Source organism: Agelaius phoeniceus, chromosome 3, assembly GCF_051311805.1.
Source record: "Agelaius phoeniceus isolate bAgePho1 chromosome 3, bAgePho1.hap1, whole genome shotgun sequence".
Taxonomy (NCBI): domain Eukaryota; kingdom Metazoa; phylum Chordata; class Aves; order Passeriformes; family Icteridae; genus Agelaius; species Agelaius phoeniceus.
The window spans coordinates 85,631,574-85,644,208 of NC_135267.1; positions in this window are offsets into that span (position 1 = coordinate 85,631,574).

Below are 12,635 nucleotides of genomic sequence, written 5' to 3' on the forward strand. Positions count from 1 at the left end.
GTTCACAGGAGTTCCAGCACAAGGGACTTGGCTGGCTACTCCAGCTGTGTTAAAATCCACAGGCAGACAAATCAATGGCTCTCCAGGGAGGATCTCTCCATGTACTGGCCCCTTCCCTCTTCTTTCTCCTGGCCTTTGTGGTGAACTCTCAGTATCACAGAGAGGTAAGTAAGGACACTTAAAATCTGTGATTCACACTTGTAGGACTATGCTGCCTGATTTTTTAAGGCTCTTTTTTATTCGCTGCTGGGACACCACACTTGTACTTTCACAGTTTCTTTAGTGCAACAGTGTTCATCACAGAAAGCACTGCTCTCCATGGGTTAACACTGCCCTTCCTTGGGAGCAGTGGCAGCTCTGCACACTGCTCTTTGAAGTTCAAGGTGGCAGCAATAGGTAATATTTCTTGACCTGCTAATGGCTCCTGGTTCGGTTTATGTGAGCTTTGTGGTTTCTGGTACTTGGTTTGTAGTGTGGCTTATAATGCCTAACAAAGAGCAGGGAGCAAAGCTTACTCAGAGACCACATGAATGCTTGCACTTTCTTTCCCTTTAAATTAACACTTCCACAGTGTCAACATGGAGCTTTCCAGTCCACAGACATTCAGGGACTTTATCCCCACTTTAATGTAATTTTTTCTTCAATACTCATTGTTAGTTTGTTGGTTGGTTGGTTGGTTTAGGGTTTGTTTGTGTGGTTTTTTGTTTTTGTGTTGGTTTGGTTTGTTTTTTAGAGGTAGCAATGCTTATTTCTAAGCTGCTTCCCAAACAAAAAAAGTGCCTTTAATCAGGCTGGGAAAACCCACAAATGATGCAAAGGCAACTATGGGCTGACAGAGGTTACTGAAGCACACTGGACTTCACCACCCCTCCTTACAAGTGCAATGTCTGCCATTAATACAGAGCACAGATTCATTAAGTATTTCTTACACAGTTAAAAGAATCCTCACAAAATATCCTCCCCTTCATATAGATTATAACTACCGCTCCCTCCCTTTCCTCCCCCAAAGTAAAAGCTCAGTTTTCAGCTAGGGTAACCCCACTACCCACACAATGTGGTTCCACAGCTCAGGGACTGCCTCAGCCAGCTCTACACTGCTGCTCTCCAAGGTTTGCAGCAGGGCAGGGGTGCCAGGGCAGGGAGCAAAGGTTGTTTCTATGAAATGAGTTGGAAACAAAACCTTGGATTTTGAGCTTGGATACTCAGGAAGTCAGAAAAGGTAGAGATGGAAGAAGGGCATAATTGTGCCTCTGGCAATACAACCATGTAGAAATGTGTTTAGCTGAAAACAATAAGATCATCTCAGTGTCACAGAATATGTGTCTGGGTCCAAAAAAATTGCCTCCAATGCTGCTGATGCACACGCCGAGGTGCAGGACTGAATGATGGATTTGTAGCTCCCAAATTGTTCATAACAAAGATCCCAGTAGTGATCCATGCAGTGCCTGTTATTTATTCTGTGCATAAACAAAAGAATTCATCCTCCAGGGACTCCGAGTCTAGTTTCTTTCATTAAGAATAAATGGAGTGTTAATAACAACAAAAAAAATTACAGAACAAAAATTTTTAAAAGTGTTTTTTTGATTGGAACACATTTCTGTAAAGCTCTGGCTGGAATAAGCAGCTTGTAGTGCAATGTATTTCAAATAGATAGAAATAATGCCCTAAATAACTGGGCTAATTAGATGTACTTTCTCCACAAAACCACAATTCTAATGTTCCTGTCTCACTGTAATTAAAGAAGCATTTACCATGCATTGGAACTTTTAATTAGGTCTAACATCTAATAAACTTGGAGTAAACTAACAAATATTTTCTCTGCCAGTGGGTAGTTTTTAATCAGTGTTTAGAGGTTTAAAATTTCAGATAACAGACATCAGCCAGTGTCTAAAGAGCTTGAAGAGGCATTTGAGCATAACCATTTGAGTAACTGTTGTGCTCACCCCTGTAATGTTGAGGGAACCAGTTCCCAGCTTTTTCCCTTTGGTAGTTTAATTTTTGTGGGGAGAATTACTCTAGAAACTGTATTTGCACAAGGTTTTTCTAGGCTGTGGAGACAATGTGGGTACCTGCTGGGTGGCAAGTGTGGGTTCCTTCCCTCTTGCAGCAGCTCTCCAGAGGCCAGACCAGCACTCCTGCTGTAGTCAATGGAGGAAAAGTAGGCTCATTCCCTCCCAAACAGTGTTTAAGAGAGGTGAGGCCAGCCCCCTGCTAAAGATTCCTCTCTTTCTCAAGGCAGAGAACCTTAGTGGCCATCCCAGAAAAAATGTCTGAATTTTAGACATGTGAAGAGAGGTAAGAGGCCTGTCCCTGTCCTGTTCCCCAGGAAAGCCCTGCTTGTATGAGATGGAGTTGTGAGTTTGCTGACATGTCCCTGCACAGAAATCAGAGCATGCCCCACAGGAGAGCTATTGGGGAGGAGAAGACATCTCCTGGTGGCAATGGGGCTACAGGAATCCAGTGGGGACAGCTTGTGCTAGCCATGTAAACAACTGTGTCCCTTTCCTCAGGAGGGAGGGACAAGGCTGGGGAAGTGGGGCCTGGATGATGAGGACAGAGGGACTGGGGGCAGAGCTGTATCCGTGTGCTGTGCTGGTATGGGGTGGGGAAATGGACATTTCTTGGTGACAAGAGGCTGTGAGTAGGAAGGCTGGCAGCCCATCCTAAGCAGTTTGCCATGGCTGTGTTGAGGTTCACATGATGGTAAGAGAGAAAAGACATTGCAGTGGCCAGGCAAGTACACAGATGGACAGCACAAGTGCACAGAGCTGTCTGTGGCTGACAGGTCTGAGTCCAGGGAAAGAGGTCACCTGAGATCCTCAGGACAGACCTCCCTGGCAGAGGAGTCGATTCTGCAATGGAGGAGTGCATCCATCCACATGGATGTTTCAGTGGGATCAGACAAGTGTAGATCCTTTAGGACTTGCCCTCTCAGGAAGTTTCCTGTGCAACAGGATAACCGTTTTGAATCATAAAACACAAATCCTTTATGTTTTCCTCTGGAAGGTGGGGCATGATGCTAGAGCTCCAAAGCATACTCAGCATATTGTGTCTCTGCAGCATCCTAAACTGCCTCCAGGAACCAGTCATGCTATCTTCCCATGATGAAATAGCTCAGAAATTTCCACATTCTCTGCAGAAGAAGAAAGAGCAGGGAAGGAGAGTATAGGAATATATGTTAAAGGACCAACTGAGGAAACAAACAGAGAAGTCAGGAGGCACATGCACAGGGTAAAGACAGGGGGTATGCTCTTTAGAAAGAGAGTGCTATGGAGGATTTGTTACAGTGAAGAAAACTGGCAAGATGTGAAAGGGTAAAAACTTTCAGATTTGGTCATGAAAATGGGGTTAGGACACTTTGGAGGGGCAGGATGGAGCCCAGGAGCTGCTGAAAAATGGGCACACAAGACAGTGCCTGTGAAGGTAATATTTGCTTCAGCACAACTGACACGTGCCAGTACTTGTGGAACAGAAGGTCATACATTTTATTTTCTAAGTCTTCTGTGTCTAGGGAATTACTTTAATGTAGCTTGAAGTACCGATAAGTGGAATAAATATGTGCCATTACCAATAACAATAACAGCCCTGGAATATTTTCTATCCAAAGATCTCAAAGCACTCCTTTTTGTGATTTATTCATTGACTCTGTGTCCTCAGGGAAGGAGGGGATTATCATATTCACCCACTTTGCAGGTGGTGAAACAGAGGGCAAGTAGCTGAGCTGTAAATAGAGCCATGACTGTTATCTCTCGGCATCAAGTTTCCAAGCCAGTGGTTGGGAAGGAAAAAGTTACAGCAAGTGCCAGGAAAAGCCCCTGGCTTCCCAAGGAGCATGCTGAGGGGTACTTGTTGAACCTTCCTGATAGGACTGTGATGTGAAGACAAACATTTGGACACCATGAGGGCAGAGCCAAGCAGGTACAGCCTTGTGCCAGGCAGGTTCTCTGTTGCTCTGGCTCCTGTGGCCTGGACCCCAGCACCATTTGGAAGTGCTCAAGACCTGTTTTTGAAAAATAGATTTACATGGGTGAACCCCAGCTCTCTCCCCTCACTCCCAGATACCAGGCTGGTTTCTCACCCACTCACAGAGGGCAACTCACAAGTCAACAAGGGTGTTTGGTGTGATCTGAAAGTGTGGAGAATATTTGGGGTCTGCTACATCTCTCTGGTTATAACTGATGTTCAGGCTGGCTTTTAAGCTACCAGACCAAAGCAAAGGGGCACTCTTCCACACAGCTATGGGTGACACAGTGTGTGTGCTCTATATGCTGTACTGTGTGCAGTACGTACAGATTTAAATGGAAATTTGACAGGGAATTTCCTATCTCTGTGTATATCTTTAAGAAGCCTACTAGGAACTTATCTGGGGGCTATCAATGCAATAGACAACTTCCCAAAAGGCAGCTTTCCACAGCTGTGCAGAAGGTTGTCTCCAGATGAAGAAGAGAAGATTAAAACATTCCTGTTGCAGTGGGACCCTAACTGGACAGGATACAGTTAAGTTGCTTGGCCACAACCTACTGGCCTAGAAGGAGGCTAGTGAAAACCTCTGTGTTGGTGAAGCCTCTGTCTTGCTTCTGTCTTACCTCCTGACCCTTTCCATCAACGTGACTCCCTCTTCCTTCACTTACTGCCTTTCCTGGATCTGGCTGAAAACACACACAAGGAAAGCAGACCGCCACAGCCAAGCTCCTGAAGAGGTTTTTCCAGTGGGGGCCAGCAGACCAGCTCACCCTGGGGTGGAAGGTGGCCTAACCTTGCTTATGCTGGCTGGCTCTGTCTCTCAAATTAATACAGGCTAAAGTGAAAAGCCTGAACTTGCCTTCTGCAGCTGAGGAGGGGCTGGGGGAGTAGTGTGGCAGCACTGAGAGTTATTGCTGTGGCATTTATGGAGCATGTTGCTATGAATCGATATCTCACCATAATTACCTCATTTGCCTGTTTTTCAAATTAGATAACAAGGTTCAATGCTTGACCAGATCATTCTTCATCCATTTGCATTTCCTCCTCTCCTTTGCAGTGGAGGGGAGCCCCTCTCCTATTAATCAGCAGGCCTTGGGGTGAGTGGGATGACACCCTGAAAACCCCTTTTGTCTCTTATGCTGGAACACTGTCATCAAAAGGTGGGAGGCCAGGCCAGGCTGCCCACTCTGGGAGGACAGGGGGCTGTTTGTCCAGCTGGCTCCATGCTGAGATGGGAGGCGGACAGCAGTGAGCTCACGCTCTGCTCAGACAGTGACATTTCCGTGGGGCAGGGCTCATCCATCATGATGTGGTGACTGAGGAGAGCTGTTAACTGTTTCGAGCTGGCTGCCTGCCTCCTGTGCTGCTGCAGCTGAGGTTGCTCCCACAGGGAGCTCAGGACCTGCAGCATCCCTGGGGAAGCAGTGTATGGGTCTGGGGAGAACCCCCTCCTGAGCAGGGGACAGTGAAGAGGACAGGAGCCCCCCACCATGACTCAGTGTTTGGGGAACAGAGAAAATCCATTTGTAAGGGAACTGCTTCTGTTTTACCCCCAGGTCTGAGGAGATTTTTTCCTCTTTGTACCCACTGTTCTCCTTGCAGAGAACAGGCAGACTCCCCCCAGCATGTTTCCTGCCTGTGCAGGAGCTCATGGTTTGTGTCACAGACATGCAGCCTCTTATCTCAGGGGATGATTTCTGGCTGAACACATCACCCTCCATGTTGTGGCTGGGGCTTTTTTGTTTCTTTTGCTCAGCAAAGCATCACGCTCATCTGGGTGGTGACTTGGCTTTTGTAAAAACACCACTTGCTCAAAATCAGAAGATTATAATATCCTCAACCCCTCTTCATGCCTCATTCTCCTGAGCCAGCCTCCAAGGCAATACCTATTACCAGGTATTACAAGCAAAGCAAATTCTTGTAGTCAGATGGCTCATTAGCTCCTGCTTCTCTGGGGACGCCCCTGTGCCTTTCCTCTGCTCTCTCTCCCCTGTGAGGAGCAAAGGACTCCACCTTTGCCAGGGCAAAATAAAGAACAATTAGACAGTCATTAATCTGCAAGAAGGGAGGGCAGGAGGAGCAGCAGCTGCTGAACTGCTGTTGCACAGCTGAAGTGTGGTTTCCCAGGGGCAGGTGGGAGTGCAGCTTGGATCAGAGATGGGAGAACTGTCTTGTGCCTCTCCCTTGCTGTCAATTAGTACAAGAGGTTGGCCTTACCTCCAAGTAGCCAGAGACCTCAGGAGCAGCTCTCAAAGCTGCAAGCAGACTCTTTGGAGACTAATTGGGGTCTTTCACCTCCTTTTAGCTGCTTCCAGGAATGCACTCTGGAGTGCAAACAGGAGAACAGATGCTTATTTTGTCAGGGAGTCAGCAGGGCTTTACCAATTCCCTGGAGCTTGAGAGGTAATAGAAAGAGACCTGGGAGACACAGCCCTGAAGTCAGCAAGCCACTTTCAATCATTTACCAGTAGTCCTGGCAAACTGGGGAGGTCCCAGATGACTGAAGGCTGGCAAATGTGACACCCGCCTATAAAAGCCAGAGGCATGATCCAGGAAAATACATGCCTGTCATCCAGATCTGAGTACCAGGGAAGGTCATGGAGCACATCATCTTGAATACCACCGTGCAGCATGTATGGGACAATCAGAGCCACCACAGGCTTATTAAAGGTAGGTGCTGCTTAACAAACCTGATCTCCTTCTGTGACAAGGTGACTGCTTGGTGGACAGTGGAAAGGCTGTGGATGTATCTGCCTGGGCTGCTGTAAAGCCTCTGACACTATTTCCTCCAGGAGAAACTGGCTGCTCATGGCCTGGATTGGTGCACTCTTTTGGGCAAAAAACTGTCTGGATGGCCAGGCCCAGAGAGTGGTGGTGAATGGAGTCACGCCAGCTGGTGGCTGGTCACAAGTGGTGTTCCCCAGGGCTCAGTGTCAGAGCCAGTTCTGTTTAATCTTTATTGATGATCTGGATGAGGGCATTGAGTGCACCCTCAGTCAGTCTGCAGGTGACACCAAGATGGATGGAAGTGTTGATCTGCTGGAGCATAGGAAAGCCCTGCAGAGGGATCTGGACAGGCTGATCGATGGGCCAAGGCCAATTGTATGAGGTTCAACAAGACCAAGGCTGACAACAACCCCATGCAGTGCTACAGGCTGGGGAAAGAGTATCTGGAAAGATGCCTTGCAGAAAAGGACCTGTGGTGTTTACCCTGGAGGAAAGGAGACTCAGGGGGCACTTTATTGCTCTCTACAACTGCCTAAGAGAAGGTTGTAGTGAGGTAGGGGCTGGCCCCTTCTCCCAAATAACAAGTGACAGAAAAAGAGGAAATGGTGATGAGTTCTGCCAGTGGAGCTTTAGATAGGCCAATGGGAAAAAATTTGCTGAATGGATAGTCAAGCATTGGAAGAACAGGCTGTCCAGAGAAGTGGTGAGGTCACCATTTCTGGAGGTGCTTAAAAGACACGTAGATGTGGCACTGTGGGACAGGGTTTAATGCTGGACTTGGCAATGTTGGGTTAATAGTTTGACTCAGGCATCTTAAAGGTCTTTTCCAGCCTAAATGATTCTATGTTTCAATAAGGTGCTTTGTGGCTGGAGAGAGACCCTTGCAGGGCAGGTGGTACCTGCACTGGCAGCCAGCAGCAGGGCTCCCCATCCCCAGCTTTCAGACCCTGCATGAGACTCCCTGCTCCCTGCTCATGTCCATCTCTGTTCCCAGGTCCTTGGGCCAGTGCTCATCCAACCTGTAAGGGACCACCTGCCTTCCTCTATACCTTCTCCTCCATGGAAACACGTGTGGGGAGACCTTTATGCATGTGGGGGAAGCTGCTGTTTTGCCAATGTGCTGCAGAGCAGGAACATGTACATCCACATGAAGAAGCCCCCCCTTTTCACTCCTGCTGCAGGCCCATGGCGGCTTACATGAAACAGTAACAGAAGCATCCTGTGAAAAGGAAAGGGAAAAGACTGCCCAGAGGTCTCCTGCAGGAAAGGTGTTTCCTCCTGGGGAGAGCAGAAAGGGATGAGTCCAGAGCATCTCTGAAAAGATGCTCTGGACTGCAACAGAATCTGCCATGCAACGAGTGTGAATGGCGGCTGGTTATGAGCCCCAGTGGGGAGGGCAGCAGGATTCAGGCTCAGTTATTAAGACCATAAATCATGGAGACAGTCATGGGAAAGGCTGATGAGAAGAGTATGTGCAGCCAGGAATGCCAGGAGGGAGAGATGGTGGGCATCAGAGGCACAGAGCTTCTACACATTCTGTTATTTTAAGAATTTTTCTTTTTTATGGCAGTGCTGTCATTTTTATCAGAAGAAGGGACCAAATGATTTTAAGCTCCCATTTCCTAAAGACCCAGGCACAAATTCCAGGTTACTCCTGATAAGAGCAAAGGCTGTGGAGTTGGGGGTAAAACAGCATTGGCAAGGGCTGCAGGGCAAAAGTGAAAGGCAAGGACAGGGCTGGAGTGAGGCACCAAAATACCAGGAGTTTTTGAGGCAGGGGCCAGCCAGGATTTGGGACTGCAGTATTTTCACTGTCAAAAGCAGAAGGCAGGTTTTGGTGAGATGGGGAGGTCAATGCACAGCACTGTCTGCAGGGGAAGGTGGGGCTGTTTGAGGTAGCAGGGAGGGAGGCTCTGCAAAGCCAGGTTTGCTGCAGCCCTTTCCCTTGGGCAGCCCATGTGGCACTGATGGCTTCTCTGCTGCTCTGCTGTTTGTGCTCAGCTCTGGTATCTCCGTGCTGTGCTGTAGGTGTGATGCATAACTACCTGAAGAGTAAGCAGGCGGATCCTTGTCCATTTGCAGCTGCCCAAGCCTCCCATATCTCCTTAGGAACCTTCAGCTCTTTCTGGTTAAGTGCTGAAGGTCTCAGAAATATCTGGGGCAAGGAGAGGCAGTCCCTCAAAGCTGTGCAGCCAGTGTGCCTGGTGACTGCACTTTGCTGTGGGGCTGAAGGAAACTTCCTGGCTCTGGCTTAGCTCTGACTTTGGTTTTGGCTCTCACTCAGAACATCAGGCACAGCTGGAGCTGCACAGGGACATACAGTGAGATTTAGGCACTACTCATGTACTGACAGCAGGGCTCTGGCTTGCTGCAAAGCCCGTCCAGGACACTGGGTTAGAAGAGGCTGAGTCTTGTGAGTGTAAATCTACTGGATTAAGGATACCTCAGAGGTTTTCCTCAACAGTGTAGCTCTTTTCAGAGGCAGGTGAAGTTAAAATCATCCAGGGCAGCCCATGAGAACATAAAAACTGGTTGTGGTGTTTTGAACAGGTGAAGTGCTAACCAGGCTGAAACCGGGCAGGAGCCTGTCCAGAGGCTGCAGCTCAGTGTTCAGACATGGGATGGGACCCCCTTCCTTCTCAGTGGTGTGGAGCATTTTCTGATGCTTGCACAAGCAGGAGGTGATAGCTTTGACCTGCTTTGTGGTCTGCTGCCATGCTTCACTTGCAGCCCTGCACCTTGCAGGAGCAGCCCTGGCCCTTCCTCCTTGTCTGCTCTCAAGAAAGGCCTTCAGAGGCATGTCAGTCTGGCTTTTGCAAGGAGCAATCTGTGATGCATCTGCCTTCCCTCGTGCCCAGGGGCTCACATGGGATGTTGAAAAGCCCTGCAGGGATGGAGAGGTCATCTCTGAGCTCCAGCTGCCAAAACCTTTGGCCTGTCCTGGCATCCCCCATCACAGCCACCAGCTGCAAGCTACCAGACTCTGAGCTAGCCTGTCTCTTCTCAAGGCAATGTGAAATAATTAGCTAATTAATCCCCATTCCCTCTCCATGGCAGGGAGCAGCACTGGCTCAGTGCCAAACCAGAGCTACAGGAGCAGGCAAACAGGAGCAGGCAGTGCTCTTGCCTTATGCTACATGAGTGGAGCCATGCAGGAGGAGGGCACAGCATCCTGAGCCCTGGGTGCAGCAGGTCACAGGGCAGTCAGCCCAGGGGACCAGACTGCACCATCTGCCTCCTTCCACTGAAAATCCTGAGTGCAGCAAAGAGGATCAAGATGCAGCCAAGGGAGGCTGAAGGGAGACAAAGTGGCTGTCCTCACACAAGGTGGGACAGTGCTCCCATAGAGGGAGGAGAGTTTCCCAGAGATCCAAGATCCAGTGGTAGCAAAATTCCAGGAACAATCTGTGGCTGGCATCAGCACAGGGCTATTGCTGACAGAAAAGGGCTGGGATAGGGTGTCAGGTTCAGTCAGAGCCCTCATGAGGATGAATGTGTGGCATGTACATGGGGCCACACATTGATGGAAGAGTGTGACAGTGGGGAGAAACGCAGATGGAGGGAGGTGCCCCCTCCATCACCAGATATTCAAGCATATGCTCATCCAACAGGTCTCCTCCTTGCTGTCCCCACTGAGCTGATGGACAAGGCTTTCCCAGCCAGACTCAGGACCCAGCTCTGCTCTGGGGCTCACATGGGCTGGCAGGATGCTAATGTGGTGGGCTGCAGCTGCAGCCTGTATCTCTAAATCTTCTCAGCTTTTTAGGTCACTTTGTTCTGCTTATAAATCCCAGTCTTGTCTTACAAACCATAAATCTTCCTCTACAGTCAGCACCATTTATTTTTTCCTCTGGTCTTAAATAACAGGGTCAGAATATTTAAAATCTGTATTGTTGCATTTTCTGTGGTTTTTGCTCATAACAAATATTCTCTTCCATTCTGGGAAAATGCCACAGACCTGTGGCCAGACAGCCTTACTTAAGAATTTGTAGGAAGAGAGGAGTAGGGAAAAGGGGTTCCAAAGGACATGCTGAAATAATCTGCCACTCACACAGCCCTTGCATGTATGTACAATTCCATGCATGTGCTTGGCACACCCATGTGCAGGCATCCTTACCTTCCCTGCTTTCACACACGTACCACCTTGCTGGCACCTGCCACCTCTCTTCACTGAGGCACAGCCTTGCACAGATCAGAGCTACACCTTGTCCCTCCACTTCTAACCCTCATCCATTCCCAGGCATCTGGCAGGGAACAAGTGGTTCCCATCCTCTCCCTTGCCAAGCATGGCCATTCACACAAATCTGGTCTCTGCCATCCCAGCTTGGTGCTCTGAGCCTTGACACTCTCCCCAGTGTTAGGAGCTACTTCTCAGCAACCTCCATACCCAGCTGTGCTCCTCACCCCTTCCTGCAAGGTGCTGGTGAGTCCTCCCCTTGGCAGAAGCAGCACCTCTCCTCTGCTGCCTGCCCAGGGAGGGGAGGGACTGTGAGAGTTGGGTTCATGTGTTGGCACAGCGGTAAATGGCCTCTGCCAAGCAGCAGGACAGCCCTGCATGGGACCAGGAGCCTGCCAAAAAGTCATGTGTGATGGTGCAAGGCCAGCACTCCATGCTCAACTAGCCTGGAGCCCACAGATATGCAGTGAAGCATCCTTGTGTCTGCATTACAGTTCTCTTCTTAACGACTGCACAGCTCGTGTTTCTGCAGGTTTCACACAAAGGACTCCACTCACTTGAGCATGCAGTCAATACTCCTTTCCATCTTCATCACTCACTGTCTGGCTCCAGGCTTTATTTATTGCACAGCCTCAAATCACCAAGCCAAAGACAAAAGTGGCTCGTTCCCTTGTGGCCCTTTTGGTGGGCATTCCCAGCGATCCAGCTTTAACAAAATTAGCATTGCTCCTACCTTTGGAGGTGATATTGCTGTCTGCAGTGCACACAGGAGGGACTGAGCTGTAGCAGCTGTACAATCAATAGTACAGACCTTGCAGGAACAGCCTGAACCTCAGCCTGGTCCTAATCTGCCAGCACATCCTCTTCTCCCTTAGGGAAGAATTGCAACATAAAGCTCAGGAATGTATTAGTGTGTAGGTAGCAAGAGTGACCACAGATGGGGTGTCAGGCAAAGACAAACTAAACAGTAAATTCTGGGTTATCAGAGGTAATCCCCAATGGTGGTCCCCTGTCTGAGAGAGCCAGAGCCCAGGCTTTTACAGTGTGTGCCATTTTACAGCTGACAGCACACTAAAAAATTTGAGTGCTTCTGTAAAGCAGACCTAGTGTGGGGACAACTAGAACAGCAAGAATTAACAATTAATGACAAAATGCAATGTTCCAGGACAAAAGGTAAGCAGCTGGAGTAGACTCCAGCTCTCTGGGTGATTTTAAACAATCTTACACTTTCCTTCTTTGCCGCCCCCTCTACCTCATTTCCTTCCCAGCCTGTGCCTGTTCCTTCAAAACACAGTCTGCTTTCCTGCCCAGTCCCTGTGCAGCCTCAGAGCTGCTCTGGCCTGTTTGCGAAGGGAGAGGGACTCTGAGGAGGAGTCATGGCAGAGTGGGACTCTGTGTCTCAACATGTGCATGACAAGGGTGAGCTGAACTTGGGCAGGAATGACAGAGATGAGTGCTATGTGCATGCATATATATGCAAATATAGAATATATATGTATGTTACATATATATATACACACATACACACACACAAATGTATTTGTTTAATAGTGCTTTCCAGTAATTTGACCTGAATCACCACAACAATTCCAGTATCCAGCTCCCTTCAAACTCCCATCTGGAACAGTTATTTTTCATTATGAGAGGGCAAAAGGAAGCATTTGCTAGGCATGATTACTTTCATAGAATAATAAAATCAAACATCCTCTTTGCCAGTGGGTTTCACAACTGCTTGCAGTGAGGGAAGCATAGGAGACAGAAATGTTGA